General features: G+C 45.7%; 11 non-coding genes and 1 pseudogene across 11 annotated transcripts; all 12 read right to left on the reverse strand.

Annotated features, from left to right (window-relative positions):
* Window positions 1-746: 746 nt before the first annotated feature.
* Window positions 747-937, reverse strand: LOC141212869 (U2 spliceosomal RNA). Its single transcript, XR_012282454.1, has one exon. It is a non-coding gene; the product is annotated as a U2 spliceosomal RNA (small nuclear RNA).
* A 1,115-nt stretch (window positions 938-2,052) lies between these two features.
* On the reverse strand, window positions 2,053-2,243 carry LOC141212871 (U2 spliceosomal RNA). The gene has a single exon (XR_012282455.1). It is a non-coding gene; the product is annotated as a U2 spliceosomal RNA (small nuclear RNA).
* A 1,115-nt stretch (window positions 2,244-3,358) lies between these two features.
* On the reverse strand, window positions 3,359-3,549 carry LOC141212872 (U2 spliceosomal RNA). Its single transcript, XR_012282456.1, has one exon. It is a non-coding gene; the product is annotated as a U2 spliceosomal RNA (small nuclear RNA).
* A 1,115-nt stretch (window positions 3,550-4,664) lies between these two features.
* Window positions 4,665-4,855, reverse strand: LOC141212873 (U2 spliceosomal RNA). Its single transcript, XR_012282457.1, has one exon. It is a non-coding gene; the product is annotated as a U2 spliceosomal RNA (small nuclear RNA).
* A 1,115-nt stretch (window positions 4,856-5,970) lies between these two features.
* On the reverse strand, window positions 5,971-6,156 carry LOC141213218 (U2 spliceosomal RNA). The gene has a single exon (XR_012282770.1). It is a non-coding gene; the product is annotated as a U2 spliceosomal RNA (small nuclear RNA).
* Window positions 6,157-8,157: 2,001 nt separating this feature from the next.
* Window positions 8,158-8,348, reverse strand: LOC141213112 (U2 spliceosomal RNA). The gene has a single exon (XR_012282689.1). It is a non-coding gene; the product is annotated as a U2 spliceosomal RNA (small nuclear RNA).
* Window positions 8,349-9,463: 1,115 nt separating this feature from the next.
* Window positions 9,464-9,648, reverse strand: LOC141213199 (U2 spliceosomal RNA). The gene has a single exon (XR_012282756.1). It is a non-coding gene; the product is annotated as a U2 spliceosomal RNA (small nuclear RNA).
* A 794-nt stretch (window positions 9,649-10,442) lies between these two features.
* On the reverse strand, window positions 10,443-10,534 carry LOC141213249 (U2 spliceosomal RNA; annotated as a pseudogene).
* Window positions 10,535-11,649: 1,115 nt separating this feature from the next.
* Window positions 11,650-11,840, reverse strand: LOC141212875 (U2 spliceosomal RNA). The gene has a single exon (XR_012282459.1). It is a non-coding gene; the product is annotated as a U2 spliceosomal RNA (small nuclear RNA).
* A 1,112-nt stretch (window positions 11,841-12,952) lies between these two features.
* On the reverse strand, window positions 12,953-13,143 carry LOC141212876 (U2 spliceosomal RNA). The gene has a single exon (XR_012282460.1). It is a non-coding gene; the product is annotated as a U2 spliceosomal RNA (small nuclear RNA).
* Window positions 13,144-14,258: 1,115 nt separating this feature from the next.
* On the reverse strand, window positions 14,259-14,449 carry LOC141212877 (U2 spliceosomal RNA). The gene has a single exon (XR_012282461.1). It is a non-coding gene; the product is annotated as a U2 spliceosomal RNA (small nuclear RNA).
* A 1,115-nt stretch (window positions 14,450-15,564) lies between these two features.
* LOC141213063 (U2 spliceosomal RNA) lies at window positions 15,565-15,755 on the reverse strand. Its single transcript, XR_012282641.1, has one exon. It is a non-coding gene; the product is annotated as a U2 spliceosomal RNA (small nuclear RNA).
* Between the last annotated feature and the right edge of the window lie 574 nt (window positions 15,756-16,329).

Consider the following 16,329-nt stretch of genomic DNA (forward strand, 5'->3'; position numbering starts at 1 on the left):
TGCTGCTGTGCACAGGTATATAAAGGCTCAGAGCCTATTATGATACGCGCAGCCAGCGTTCCATTGCCACATTCCATCTACTGCAGGCAGGATACCTGGCTGGCTGAATGTCGCTGAGAAGCTCACAGAGACCGCCATAAGCAACAGTTTAACAGAATGCCACAGACTAATCAACCAAACTTTTTGGGTTGGGTTCTCTTTTATAGTCTGCAGGCATTAAATGAAAGAAGTCAGTGTTCCAGCAGAAGGAGACAACGTTTCAGAAAAGGCATTGTAGCAAACCAAAAAAGAAATTTTAAGCGCAGCAGAGTAACCAGCGCACATACCTGTTAGCTCAGGTGAGTTTAAAAGGCTGCTGTTGATAACAAGGGCATTTGCTAAATAGATGGTGTGTGTGCAACAATATACTGAAAGGTCAATTATATTGTGCAGCTTATCTCACCACCTGTAGTTATTTAGGTGAAAGCTCCAAAATGCTTGCCTAATATGTCTGTTTATCCAAAAGGAAGTAAAAAGGGAGAGCTAGAAAGATAGCATTGCATCACATTACATGGCAATGCAATGCACAGTTGCTGAAGTTGAACCAAAATGAGCTTGTAATCTGGCTTCTGCAACTTTGAACATGAAAAATCCAATGAGGAGAAGAAAAGCAAAGCCAAAGAGTCCATCCCAAAATCCGACAAACAAGCAAAATGAACAAAAAACATTGAATTCAATTCTTTCTGATTTTAGAAACTGCATTAAAGAAGGGGTGCACCGGTCCTGGAGATACTGCAATACCAGGTCAATGCGTGGAGTGGACAGAGCAAGCTCTTTTTCCATCTCCCTGTTCTAAAAATCCATTTAATATATGGTCCCCAGATAGGGGACGTATCAGATATTAAACTGATAAGAACAGATACTACACTTGATCTTAGCCAAAAGGCCGAGAAGCGATAACCAGAATTGGTTTCAAACTACGGAGCCACCCAAGGATCCTGAAAAGTCCATTTGTGGAGATGAGCTCCTGGACTCCCGTTAAGAAGACATGTTGTCAACCTCTAGATCCCTTACATGCCTGCACTTTTCGGCTTGCTGCTGCTGCAATCCACGCGTTTTAGATCTGCATAACTCCACCTCTTTAAACACAGCACCTTCACCCACTGCTGTTCCCACCCGCCTCAACACCGTTGGAAGGGAGGAGAACCAATTAAGGCGGGGGGTGGGGTGGAACGAGCAGCTGTCTACCCTTAGCAGGAGGGCTCCTGATTACATACCTCTCCTGCTGCTGCTGCTGCTGGCTGTCCAGCAGCAGACTGAAGGTGGCTGCTGCTGTGCACAGGTATATAAAGGCTCAGAGCCTATTATGACACGCGCAGCCAGCGTTCCATTGCCACATTCCATCTACTGCAGGCAGGATACCTGGCTGGCTGAATGTCGCTGAGAAGCTCACAGAGACCGCCATAAGCAACAGTTTAACAGAATGCCACAGACTAATCAACCAAACTTTTTGGGTTGGGTTCTCTTTTATAGTCTGCAGGCATTAAATGAAAGAAGTCAGTGTTCCAGCAGAAGGAGACAACGTTTCAGAAAAGGCATTGTAGCAAACCAAAAAAGAAATTTTAAGCACAGCAGAGTAACCAGCGCACATACCTGTTAGCTCAGGTGAGTTTAAAAGGCTGCTGTTGATAACAAGGGCATTTGCTAAATAGATGGTGTGTGTGCAACAATATACTGAAAGGTCAATTATATTGTGCAGCTTATCTCACCACCTGTAGTTATTTAGGTGAAAGCTCCAAAATGCTTGCCTAATATGTCTGTTTATCCAAAAGGAAGTAAAAAGGGAGAGCTAGAAAGATAGCATTGCATCACATTACATGGCAATGCAATGCACAGTTGCTGAAGTTGAACCAAAATGAGCTTGTAATCTGGCTTCTGCAACTTTGAACATGAAAAATCCAATGAGGAGAAGAAAAGCAAAGCCAAAGAGTCCATCCCAAAATCCGACAAACAAGCAAAATGAACAAAAAACATTGAATTCAATTCTTTCTGATTTTAGAAACTGCATTAAAGAAGGGGTGCACCGGTCCTGGAGATACTGCAATACCAGGTCAATGCGTGGAGTGGACAGAGCAAGCTCTTTTTCCATCTCCCTGTTCTAAAAATCCATTTAATATATGGTCCCCAGATAGGGGACGTATCAGATATTAAACTGATAAGAACAGATACTACACTTGATCTTAGCCAAAAGGCCGAGAAGCGATAACCAGAATTGGTTTCAAACTACGGAGCCACCCAAGGATCCTGAAAAGTCCATTTGTGGAGATGAGCTCCTGGACTCCCGTTAAGAAGACATGTTGTCAACCTCTAGATCCCTTACATGCCTGCACTTTTCGGCTTGCTGCTGCTGCAATCCACGCGTTTTAGATCTGCATAACTCCACCTCTTTAAACACAGCACCTTCACCCCCTGCTGTTCCCACCCGCCTCAACACCGTTGGAAGGGAGGAGAACCAATTAAGGCGGGGGGTGGGGTGGAACGAGCAGCTGTCTACCCTTAGCAGGAGGGCTCCTGATTACATACCTCTCCTGCTGCTGCTGCTGCTGGCTGTCCAGCAGCAGACTGAAGGTGGCTGCTGCTGTGCACAGGTATATAAAGGCTCAGAGCCTATTATGACACGCGCAGCCAGCGTTCCATTGCCACATTCCATCTACTGCAGGCAGGATACCTGGCTGGCTGAATGTCGCTGAGAAGCTCACAGAGACCGCCATAAGCAACAGTTTAACAGAATGCCACAGACTAATCAACCAAACTTTTTGGGTTGGGTTCTCTTTTATAGTCTGCAGGCATTAAATGAAAGAAGTCAGTGTTCCAGCAGAAGGAGACAACGTTTCAGAAAAGGCATTGTAGCAAACCAAAAAAGAAATTTTAAGCGCAGCAGAGTAACCAGCGCACATACCTGTTAGCTCAGGTGAGTTTAAAAGGCTGCTGTTGATAACAAGGGCATTTGCTAAATAGATGGTGTGTGTGCAACAATATACTGAAAGGTCAATTATATTGTGCAGCTTATCTCACCACCTGTAGTTATTTAGGTGAAAGCTCCAAAATGCTTGCCTAATATGTCTGTTTATCCAAAAGGAAGTAAAAAGGGAGAGCTAGAAAGATAGCATTGCATCACATTACATGGCAATGCAATGCACAGTTGCTGAAGTTGAACCAAAATGAGCTTGTAATCTGGCTTCTGCAACTTTGAACATGAAAAATCCAATGAGGAGAAGAAAAGCAAAGCCAAAGAGTCCATCCCAAAATCCGACAAACAAGCAAAATGAACACAAAACATTGAATTCAATTCTTTCTGATTTTAGAAACTGCATTAAAGAAGGGGTGCACCGGTCCTGGAGATACTGCAATACCAGGTCAATGCGTGGAGTGGACAGAGCAAGCTCTTTTTCCATCTCCCTGTTCTAAAAATCCATTTAATATATGGTCCCCAGATAGGGGACGTATCAGATATTAAACTGATAAGAACAGATACTACACTTGATCTTAGCCAAAAGGCCGAGAAGCGATAACCAGAATTGGTTTCAAACTACGGAGCCACCCAAGGATCCTGAAAAGTCCATTTGTGGAGATGAGCTCCTGGACTCCCGTTAAGAAGACATGTTGTCAACCTCTAGATCCCTTACATGCCTGCACTTTTCGGCTTGCTGCTGCTGCAATCCACGCGTTTTAGATCTGCATAACTCCACCTCTTTAAACACAGCACCTTCACCCCCTGCTGTTCCCACCCGCCTCAACACCGTTGGAAGGGAGGAGAACCAATTAAGGCGGGGGGTGGGGTGGAACGAGCAGCTGTCTACCCTTAGCAGGAGGGCTCCTGATTACATACCTCTCCTGCTGCTGCTGCTGCTGGCTGTCCAGCAGCAGACTGAAGGTGGCTGCTGCTGTGCACAGGTATATAAAGGCTCAGAGCCTATTATGACACGCGCAGCCAGCGTTCCATTGCCACATTCCATCTACTGCAGGCAGGATACCTGGCTGGCTGAATGTCGCTGAGAAGCTCACAGAGACCTCCATAAGCAACAGTTTAACAGAATGCCACAGACTAATCAACCAAACTTTTTGGGTTGGGTTCTCTTTTATAGTCTGCAGGCATTAAATGAAAGAAGTCAGTGTTCCAGCAGAAGGAGACAACGTTTCAGAAAAGGCATTGTAGCAAACCAAAAAAGAAATTTTAAGCGCAGCAGAGTAACCAGCGCACATACCTGTTAGCTCAGGTGAGTTTAAAAGGCTGCTGTTGATAACAAGGGCATTTGCTAAATAGATGGTGTGTGTGCAACAATATACTGAAAGGTCAATTATATTGTGCAGCTTATCTCACCACCTGTAGTTATTTAGGTGAAAGCTCCAAAATGCTTGCCTAATATGTCTGTTTATCCAAAAGGAAGTAAAAAGGGAGAGCTAGAAAGATAGCATTGCATCACATTACATGGCAATGCAATGCACAGTTGCTGAAGTTGAACCAAAATGAGCTTGTAATCTGGCTTCTGCAACTTTGAACATGAAAAATCCAATGAGGAGAAGAAAAGCAAAGCCAAAGAGTCCATCCCAAAATCCGACAAACAAGCAAAATGAACAAAAAACATTGAATTCAATTCTTTCTGATTTTAGAAACTGCATTAAAGAAGGGGTGCACCGGTCCTGGAGATACTGCAATACCAGGTCAATGCGTGGAGTGGACAGAGCAAGCTCTTTTTCCATCTCCCTGTTCTAAAAATCCATTTAATATATGGTCCCCAGATAGGGGACGTATCAGATATTAAACTGATAAGAACAGATACTACACTTGATCTTAGCCAAAAGGCCGAGAAGCGATAACCAGAATTGGTTTCAAACTACGGAGCCACCCAAGGATCCTGAAAAGTCCATTTGTGGAGATGAGCTCCTGGACTCCCGTTAAGAAGACATGTTGTCAACCTCTAGATCCCTTACATGCCTGCACTTTTCGGCTTGCTGCTGCTGCAATCCACGCGTTTTAGATCTGCATAACTCCACCTCTTTAAACACAGCACCTTCACCCCCTGCTGTTCCCACCCGCCTCAACACCGTTGGAAGGGAGGAGAACCAATTAAGGCGGGGGGTGGGGTGGAATGAGCAGCTGTCTACCCTTAGCAGGAGGGCTCCTGATTACATACCTCTCCTGCTGCTGCTGCTGCTGGCTGTCCAGCAGCAGACTGAAGGTGGCTGCTGCTGTGCACAGGTATATAAAGGCTCAGAGCCTATTATGACACGCGCAGCCAGCGTTCCATTGCCACATTCCATCTACTGCAGGCAGGATACCTGGCTGGCTGAATGTCGCTGAGAAGCTCACAGAGACCTCCATAAGCAACAGTTTAACAGAATGCCACAGACTAATCAACCAAACTTTTTGGGTTGGGTTCTCTTTTATAGTCTGCAGGCATTAAATGAAAGAAGTCAGTGTTCCAGCAGAAGGAGACAACGTTTCAGAAAAGGCATTGTAGCAAACCAAAAAAGAAATTTTAAGCGCAGCAGAGTAACCAGCGCACATACCTGTTAGCTCAGGTGAGTTTAAAAGGCTGCTGTTGATAACAAGGGCATTTGCTAAATAGATGGTGTGTGTGCAACAATATACTGAAAGGTCAATTATATTGTGCAGCTTATCTCACCACCTGTAGTTATTTAGGTGAAAGCTCCAAAATGCTTGCCTAATATGTCTGTTTATCCAAAAGGAAGTAAAAAGGGAGAGCTAGAAAGATAGCATTGCATCACATTACATGGCAATGCAATGCACAGTTGCTGAAGTTGAACCAAAATGAGCTTGTAATCTGGCTTCTGCAACTTTGAACATGAAAAATCCAATGAGGAGAAGAAAAGCAAAGCCAAAGAGTCCATCCCAAAATCCGACAAACAAGCAAAATGAACAAAAAACATTGAATTCAATTCTTTCTGATTTTAGAAACTGCATTAAAGAAGGGGTGCACCGGTCCTGGAGATACTGCAATACCAGGTCAATGCGTGGAGTGGACAGAGCAAGATCTTTTTCCATCTCCCTGTTCTAAAAATCCATTTAATATATGGTCCCCAGATAGGGGACGTATCAGATATTAAACTGATAAGAACAGATTTTTTTTTTTTTTTTTTTATCGAAAGCCCGAATTCGTGTACAAAACCCGAGTGCGCTTAAAAAAGTGACAAGTGCCACAAAAAAAGTGCACTAGGATGCTGGTCTTCTTGAAACCCTCTCCAAAAGGAGAAGGGTCCCCCAAACCATTCCCCGTCCCTCCGAGCCAAAAGGCCACAGCGAGGAACAGGGACAAAAAGCCACCTCCAGCCGAAGCCAGAGGCGACCCAATCTTACCCCCAGCACCTGCCCGAGTTCTCACCCGAGCAAGGCACTGGGAGCCAAAGACTGTGCTCCCCTCCCGGAAGAGGGGATCCAACAACGCTCTCCTCCCGAAAGAGGAGAGCCAGGGGGGTTCAGGGGGGAGCGGAACCTGATGGCCACACACTCCCCCCCTAGACCTGCCAAGAGAGGAACCCATAAGGGAACCGCATCCCGACAAAATCCTAGTAGGACGTGACACACGTGAATAAGTGGACACACAGTGACAAAGAAATTAAATAAATAGTGAAGGTTTCACAGTATAATACTGCCCGGACCTTCGACCGGGAATTGAAAAATTCCCCATCCTAAGGCCAGAAGGCCCGGAATAAGGGTGTGTGCGAAGAAAGAAAATTTGAAGTGCTTGTGCAAATGTGCCATAAACTCAAGTGGGGTTCCCAATCCCAGTGAGTTAAGGCACCCCAGGGTCACCACTCCTGGGGCACTTCACACTTCGGGCTTTCGATCTTTCCCGGCCCAATGGCGTCGATCCTGGGGGGCCATGCTTTCCACCAGATGACTATATTAGCCACCTGGCGTACTAACAAGCGCCTAAACCCCAGTGTGCATAATGTATCAATCTACTAGGGCGGCCAACATCCAAAACCGCCTTTTCGAAAGAAACTACACTTGATCTTAGCCAAAAGGCCGAGAAGCGATAACCAGAATTGGTTTCAAACTACGGAGCCACCCAAGGATCCTGAAAAGTCCATTTGTGGAGATGAGCTCCTGGACTCCCGTTAAGAAGACATGTTGTCAACCTCTAGATCCCTTACATGCCTGCACTTTTCGGCTTGCTGCTGCTGCAATCCACGCGTTTTAGATCTGCATAACTCCACCTCTTTAAACACAGCACCTTCACCCCCTGCTGTTCCCACCCGCCTCAACACCGTTGGAAGGGAGGAGAACCAATTAAGGCGGGGGGTGGGGTGGAACGAGCAGCTGTCTACCCTTAGCAGGAGGGCTCCTGATTACATACCTCTCCTGCTGCTGCTGCTGCTGGCTGTCCAGCAGCAGACTGAAGGTGGCTGCTGCTGTGCACAGGTATATAAAGGCTCAGAGCCTATTATGACACGCGCAGCCAGCGTTCCATTGCCACATTCCATCTACTGCAGGCAGGATACCTGGCTGGCTGAATGTCGCTGAGAAGCTCACAGAGACCGCCATAAGCAACAGTTTAACAGAATGCCACAGACTAATCAACCAAACTTTTTGGGTTGGGTTCTCTTTTATAGTCTGCAGGCATTAAATGAAAGAAGTCAGTGTTCCAGCAGAAGGAGACAACGTTTCAGAAAAGGCATTGTAGCAAACCAAAAAAGAAATTTTAAGCGCAGCAGAGTAACCAGCGCACATACCTGTTAGCTCAGGTGAGTTTAAAAGGCTGCTGTTGATAACAAGGGCATTTGCTAAATAGATGGTGTGTGTGCAACAATATACTGAAAGGTCAATTATATTGTGCAGCTTATCTCACCACCTGTAGTTATTTAGGTGAAAGCTCCAAAATGCTTGCCTAATATGTCTGTTTATCCAAAAGGAAGTAAAAAGGGAGAGCTAGAAAGATAGCATTGCATCACATTACATGGCAATGCAATGCACAGTTGCTGAAGTTGAACCAAAATGAGCTTGTAATCTGGCTTCTGCAACTTTGAACATGAAAAATCCAATGAGGAGAAGAAAAGCAAAGCCAAAGAGTCCATCCCAAAATCCGACAAACAAGCAAAATGAACAAAAAACATTGAATTCAATTCTTTCTGATTTTAGAAACTGCATTAAAGAAGGGGTGCACCGGTCCTGGAGATACTGCAATACCAGGTCAATGCGTGGAGTGGACAGAGCAAGCTCTTTTTCCATCTCCCTGTTCTAAAAATCCATTTAATATATGGTCCCCAGATAGGGGACGTATCAGATATTAAACTGATAAGAACAGATACTACACTAGATCTTAGCCAAAAGGCCGAGAAGCGATAACCAGAATTGGTTTCAAACTACGGAGCCACCCAAGGATCCTGAAAAGTCCATTTGTGGAGATGAGCTCCTGGACTCCCGTTAAGAAGACATGTTGTCAACCTCTAGATCCCTTACATGCCTGCACTTTTCGGCTTGCTGCTGCTGCAATCCACGCGTTTTAGATCTGCATAACTCCACCTCTTTAAACACAGCACCTTCACCCCCTGCTGTTCCCACCCGCCTCAACACCGTTGGAAGGGAGGAGAACCAATTAAGGCGGGGGGTGGGGTGGAACGAGCAGCTGTCTACCCTTAGCAGGAGGGCTCCTGATTACATACCTCTCCTGCTGCTGCTGCTGCTGGCTGTCCAGCAGCAGACTGAAGGTGGCTGCTGCTGTGCACAGGTATATAAAGGCTCAGAGCCTATTATGACACGCGCAGCCAGCGTTCCATTGCCACATTCCATCTACTGCAGGCAGGATACCTGGCTGGCTGAATGTCGCTGAGAAGCTCACAGAGACCTCCATAAGCAACAGTTTAACAGAATGCCACAGACTAATCAACCAAACTTTTTGGGTTGGGTTCTCTTTTATAGTCTGCAGGCATTAAATGAAAGAAGTCAGTGTTCCAGCAGAAGGAGACAACGTTTCAGAAAAGGCATTGTAGCAAACCAAAAAAGAAATTTTAAGCGCAGCAGAGTAACCAGCGCACATACCTGTTAGCTCAGGTGAGTTTAAAAGGCTGCTGTTGATAACAAGGGCATTTGCTAAATAGATGGTGTGTGTGCAACAATATACTGAAAGGTCAATTATATTGTGCAGCTTATCTCACCACCTGTAGTTATTTAGGTGAAAGCTCCAAAATGCTTGCCTAATATGTCTGTTTATCCAAAAGGAAGTAAAAAGGGAGAGCTAGAAAGATAGCATTGCATCACATTACATGGCAATGCAATGCACAGTTGCTGAAGTTGAACCAAAATGAGCTTGTAATCTGGCTTCTGCAACTTTGAACATGAAAAATCCAATGAGGAGAAGAAAAGCAAAGCCAAAGAGTCCATCCCAAAATCCGACAAACAAGCAAAATGAACAAAAAACATTGAATTCAATTCTTTCTGATTTTAGAAACTGCATTAAAGAAGGGGTGCACCGGTCCTGGAGATACTGCAATACCAGGTCAATGCGTGGAGTGGACAGAGCAAGCTCTTTTTCCATCTCCCTGTTCTAAAAATCCATTTAATATATGGTCCCCAGATAGGGGACGTATCAGATATTAAACTGATAAGAACAGATTTTTTTTTTTTTTTTTTATCGAAAGCCCGAATTCGTGTACAAAACCCGAGTGCGCTTAAAAAAGTGACAAGTGCCACAAAAAAAGTGCACTAGGATGCTGGTCTTCTTGAAACCCTCTCCAAAAGGAGAAGGGTCCCCCAAACTATTCCCCGTCCCTCCGAGCCAAAAGGCCACAGCGAGGAACAGGGACAAAAAGCCACCTCCAGCCGAAGCCAGAGGCGACCCAATCTTACCCCCAGCACCTGCCCGAGTTCTCACCCGAGCAAGGCACTGGGAGCCAAAGACTGTGCTCCCCTCCCGGAAGAGCGGAGCCAACAACGCTCTCCTCCCGAAAGAGGAGAGCCAGGGGGGTTCAGGGGGGAGCGGAACCTGATGGCCACACACTCCCCCCCTAGACCTGCCAAGAGAGGAACCCATAAGGGAACCGCATCCCGACAAAATCCTAGTAGGACGTGACACACGTGAATAAGTGGACACACAGTGACAAAGAAATTAAATAAATAGTGAAGGTTTCACAGTATAATACTGCCCGGACCTTCGACCGGGAATTGAAAAATTCCCCATCCTAAGGCCAGAAGGCCCGGAATAAGGGTGTGTGCGAAGAAAGAAAATTTGAAGTGCTTGTGCAAATGTGCCATAAACTCAAGTGGGGTTCCCAATCCCAGTGAGTTAAGGCACCCCAGGGTCACCACTCCTGGGGCACTTCACACTTCGGGCTTTCGATCTTTCCCGGCCCAATGGCGTCGATCCTGGGGGGCCATGCTTTCCACCAGATGACTATATTAGCCACCTGGCGTACTAACAAGCGCCTAAACCCCAGTGTGCATAATGTATCAATCTACTAGGGCGGCCAACATCCAAAACCGCCTTTTCGAAAGATACTACACTTGATCTTAGCCAAAAGGCCGAGAAGCGATAACCAGAATTGGTTTCAAACTACGGAGCCACCCAAGGATCCTGAAAAGTCCATTTGTGGAGATGAGCTCCTGGACTCCCGTTAAGAAGACATGTTGTCAACCTCTAGATCCCTTACATGCCTGCACTTTTCGGCTTGCTGCTGCTGCAATCCACGCGTTTTAGATCTGCATAACTCCACCTCTTTAAACACAGCACCTTCACCCCCTGCTGTTCCCACCCGCCTCAACACCGTTGGAAGGGAGGAGAACCAATTAAGGCGGGGGGTGGGGTGGAACGAGCAGCTGTCTACCCTTAGCAGGAGGGCTCCTGATTACATACCTCTCCTGCTGCTGCTGCTGCTGGCTGTCCAGCAGCAGACTGAAGGTGGCTGCTGCTGTGCACAGGTATATAAAGGCTCAGAGCCTATTATGACACGCGCAGCCAGCGTTCCATTGCCACATTCCATCTACTGCAGGCAGGATACCTGGCTGGCTGAATGTCGCTGAGAAGCTCACAGAGACCGCCATAAGCAACAGTTTAACAGAATGCCACAGACTAATCAACCAAACTTTTTGGGTTGGGTTCTCTTTTATAGTCTGCAGGCATTAAATGAAAGAAGTCAGTGTTCCAGCAGAAGGAGACAACGTTTCAGAAAAGGCATTGTAGCAAACCAAAAAAGAAATTTTAAGCGCAGCAGAGTAACCAGCGCACATACCTGTTAGCTCAGGTGAGTTTAAAAGGCTGCTGTTGATAACAAGGGCATTTGCTAAATAGATGGTGTGTGTGCAACAATATACTGAAAGGTCAATTATATTGTGCAGCTTATCTCACCACCTGTAGTTATTTAGGTGAAAGCTCCAAAATGCTTGCCTAATATGTCTGTTTATCCAAAAGGAAGTAAAAAGGGAGAGCTAGAAAGATAGCATTGCATCACATTACATGGCAATGCAATGCACAGTTGCTGAAGTTGAACCAAAATGAGCTTGTAATCTGGCTTCTGCAACTTTGAACATGAAAAATCCAATGAGGAGAAGAAAAGCAAAGCCAAAGAGTCCATCCCAAAATCCGACAAACAAGCAAAATGAACAAAAAACATTGAATTCAATTCTTTCTGATTTTAGAAACTGCATTAAAGAAGGGGTGCACCGGTCCTGGAGATACTGCAATACCAGGTCAATGCGTGGAGTGGACAGAGCAAGCTCTTTTTCCATCTCCCTGTTCTAAAAATCCATTTAATATATGGTCCCCAGATAGGGGACGTATCAGATATTAAACTGATAAGAACAGATACTACACTTGATCTTAGCCAAAAGGCCGAGAAGCGATAACCAGAATTGGTTTCAAACTACGGAGCCACCCAAGGATCCTGAAAAGTCCATTTGTGGAGATGAGCTCCTGGACTCCCGTTAAGAAGACATGTTGTCAACCTCTAGATCCCTTACATGCCTGCACTTTTCGGCTTGCTGCTGCTGCAATCCACGCGTTTTAGATCTGCATAACTCCACCTCTTTAAACACAGCACCTTCACCCCCTGCTGTTCCCACCCGCCTCAACACCGTTGGAAGGGAGGAGAACCAATTAAGGCGGGGGGTGGGGTGGAATGAGCAGCTGTCTACCCTTAGCAGGAGGGCTCCTGATTACATACCTCTCCTGCTGCTGCTGCTGGCTGTCCAGCAGCAGACTGAAGGTGGCTGCTGCTGTGCACAGGTATATAAAGGCTCAGAGCCTATTATGACACGCGCAGCCAGCGTTCCATTGCCACATTCCATCTACTGCAGGCAGGATACCTGGCTGGCTGAATGTCGCTGAGAAGCTCACAGAGACCTCCATAAGCAACAGTTTAACAGAATGCCACAGACTAATCAACCAAACTTTTTGGGTTGGGTTCTCTTTTATAGTCTGCAGGCATTAAATGAAAGAAGTCAGTGTTCCAGCAGAAGGAGACAACGTTTCAGAAAAGGCATTGTAGCAAACCAAAAAAGAAATTTTAAGCGCAGCAGAGTAACCAGCGCACATACCTGTTAGCTCAGGTGAGTTTAAAAGGCTGCTGTTGATAACAAGGGCATTTGCTAAATAGATGGTGTGTGTGCAACAATATACTGAAAGGTCAATTATATTGTGCAGCTTATCTCACCACCTGTAGTTATTTAGGTGAAAGCTCCAAAATGCTTGCCTAATATGTCTGTTTATCCAAAAGGAAGTAAAAAGGGAGAGCTAGAAAGATAGCATTGCATCACATTACATGGCAATGCAATGCACAGTTGCTGAAGTTGAACCAAAATGAGCTTGTAATCTGGCTTCTGCAACTTTGAACATGAAAAATCCAATGAGGAGAAGAAAAGCAAAGCCAAAGAGTCCATCCCAAAATCCGACAAACAAGCAAAATGAACAAAAAACATTGAATTCAATTCTTTCTGATTTTAGAAACTGCATTAAAGAAGGGGTGCACCGGTCCTGGAGATACTGCAATACCAGGTCAATGCGTGGAGTGGACAGAGCAAGCTCTTTTTCCATCTCCCTGTTCTAAAAATCCATTTAATATATGGTCCCCAGATAGGGGACGTATCAGATATTAAACTGATAAGAACAGATACTACACTTGATCTTAGCCAAAAGGCCGAGAAGCGATAACCAGAATTGGTTTCAAACTACGGAGCCACCCAAGGATCCTGAAAAGTCCATTTGTGGAGATGAGCTCCTGGACTCCCGTTAAGAAGACATCTTGTCAACCTCTAGATCCCTTACATGCCTGCACTTTTCGGCTTGCTGCTGCTGCAATCCACGCGTTTTAGATCTGCATAACTCCACCTCTTTAAACACAGCACCTTCACCCCCTGCTGTTCCCACCCGCCTCAACACCGTTGGAGGGGAGGAGAACCAATTAAGGCGGGGGGTGAGGTGGAACGAGCAGCTGTCTACCCTTAGCAGGAGGGCTCCTGATTACATACCTCTCCTGCTGCTGCTGCTGCTGGCTGTCCAGCAGCAGACTGAAGGTGGCTGCTGCTGTGCACAGGTATATAAAGGCTCAGAGCCTATTATGACACGCGCAGCCAGCGTTCCATTGCCACATTCCATCTACTGCAGGCAGGATACCTGGCTGGCTGAATGTCGCTGAGAAGCTCACAGAGACCGCCATAAGCAACAGTTTAACAGAATGCCACAGACTAATCAACCAAACTTTTTGGGTTGGGTTCTCTTTTATAGTCTGCAGGCATTAAATGAAAGAAGTCAGTGTTCCAGCAGAAGGAGACAACGTTTCAGAAAAGGCATTGTAGCAAACCAAAAAAGAAATTTTAAGCGCAGCAGAGTAACCAGCGCACATACCTGTTAGCTCAGGTGAGTTTAAAAGGCTGCTGTTGATAACAAGGGCATTTGCTAAATAGATGGTGTGTGTGCAACAATATACTGAAAGGTCAATTATATTGTGCAGCTTATCTCACCACCTGTAGTTATTTAGGTGAAAGCTCCAAAATGCTTGCCTAATATGTCTGTTTATCCAAAAGGAAGTAAAAAGGGAGAGCTAGAAAGATAGCATTGCATCACATTACATGGCAATGCAATGCACAGTTGCTGAAGTTGAACCAAAATGAGCTTGTAATCTGGCTTCTGCAACTTTGAACATGAAAAATCCAATGAGGAGAAGAAAAGCAAAGCCAAAGAGTCCATCCCAAAATCCGACAAACAAGCAAAATGAACAAAAAACATTGAATTCAATTCTTTCTGATTTTAGAAACTGCATTAAAGAAGGGGTGCACCGGTCCTGGAGATACTGCAATACCAGGTCAATGCGTGGAGTGGACAGAGCAAGCTCTTTTTCCATCTCCCTGTTCTAAAAATCCATTTAATATATGGTCCCCAGATAGGGGACGTATCAGATATTAAACTGATAAGAACAGATACTACACTTGATCTTAGCCAAAAGGCCGAGAAGCGATAACCAGAATTGGTTTCAAACTACGGAGCCACCCAAGGATCCTGAAAAGTCCATTTGTGGAGATGAGCTCCTGGACTCCCGTTAAGAAGACATGTTGTCAACCTCTAGATCCCTTACATGCCTGCACTTTTCGGCTTGCTGCTGCTGCAATCCACGCGTTTTAGATCTGCATAACTCCACCTCTTTAAACACAGCACCTTCACCCCCTGCTGTTCCCACCCGCCTCAACACCGTTGGAAGGGAGGAGAACCAATTAAGGCGGGGGGTGGGGTGGAACGAGCAGCTGTCTACCCTTAGCAGGAGGGCTCCTGATTACATACCTCTCCTGCTGCTGCTGCTGCTGGCTGTCCAGCAGCAGACTGAAGGTGGCTGCTGCTGTGCACAGGTATATAAAGGCTCAGAGCCTATTATGACACGCGCAGCCAGCGTTCCATTGCCACATTCCATCTACTGCAGGCAGGATACCTGGCTGGCTGAATGTCGCTGAGAAGCTCACAGAGACCGCCATAAGCAACAGTTTAACAGAATGCCACAGACTAATCAACCAAACTTTTTGGGTTGGGTTCTCTTTTATAGTCTGCAGGCATTAAATGAAAGAAGTCAGTGTTCCAGCAGAAGGAGACAACGTTTCAGAAAAGGCATTGTAGCAAACCAAAAAAGAAATTTTAAGCGCAGCAGAGTAACCAGCGCACATACCTGTTAGCTCAGGTGAGTTTAAAAGGCTGCTGTTGATAACAAGGGCATTTGCTAAATAGATGGTGTGTGTGCAACAATATACTGAAAGGTCAATTATATTGTGCAGCTTATCTCACCACCTGTAGTTATTTAGGTGAAAGCTCCAAAATGCTTGCCTAATATGTCTGTTTATCCAAAAGGAAGTAAAAAGGGAGAGCTAGAAAGATAGCATTGCATCACATTACATGGCAATGCAATGCACAGTTGCTGAAGTTGAACCAAAATGAGCTTGTAATCTGGCTTCTGCAACTTTGAACATGAAAAATCCAATGAGGAGAAGAAAAGCAAAGCCAAAGAGTCCATCCCAAAATCCGACAAACAAGCAAAATGAACAAAAAACATTGAATTCAATTCTTTCTGATTTTAGAAACTGTATTAAAGAAGGGGTGCACTGGTCCTGGAGATACTGCAATACCAGGTCAATGCGTGGAGTGGACAGAGCAAGCTCTTTTTCCATCTCCCTGTTCTAAAAATCCATTTAATATATGGTCCCCAGATAGGGGACGTATCAGATATTAAACTGATAAGAACAGATACTACACTTGATCTTAGCCAAAAGGCCGAGAAGCGATAACCAGAATTGGTTTCAAACTACGGAGCCACCCAAGGATCCTGAAAAGTCCATTTGTGGAGATGAGCTCCTGGACTCCCGTTAAGAAGACATGTTGTCAACCTCTAGATCCCTTACATGCCTGCACTTTTCGGCTTGCTGCTGCTGCAATCCACGCGTTTTAGATCTGCATAACTCCACCTCTTTAAACACAGCACCTTCACCCCCTGCTGTTCCCACCCGCCTCAACACCGTTGGAAGGGAGGAGAACCAATTAAGGCGGGGGGTGGGGTGGAACGAGCAGCTGTCTACCCTTAGCAGGAGGGCTCCTGATTACATACCTCTCCTGCTGCTGCTGCTGCTGGCTGTCCAGCAGCAGACTGAAGGTGGCTGCTGCTGTGCACAGGTATATAAAGGCTCAGAGCCTATTATGACACGCGCAGCCAGCGTTCCATTGCCACATTCCATCTACTGCAGGCAGGATACCTGGCTGGCTGAATGTCGCTGAGAAGCTCACAGAGACCGCCATAAGCAACAGTTTAACAGAATGCCACAGACTAATCAACCAAACTTTTTGGGTTGGGTTCTCTTTTGTA

This window comes from Phyllobates terribilis, unplaced genomic scaffold (assembly GCF_046119375.1).
Source record: "Phyllobates terribilis strain yellow unplaced genomic scaffold, ASM4611937v1 Scaffold_187__1_contigs__length_3656778, whole genome shotgun sequence".
Taxonomy (NCBI): domain Eukaryota; kingdom Metazoa; phylum Chordata; class Amphibia; order Anura; family Dendrobatidae; genus Phyllobates; species Phyllobates terribilis.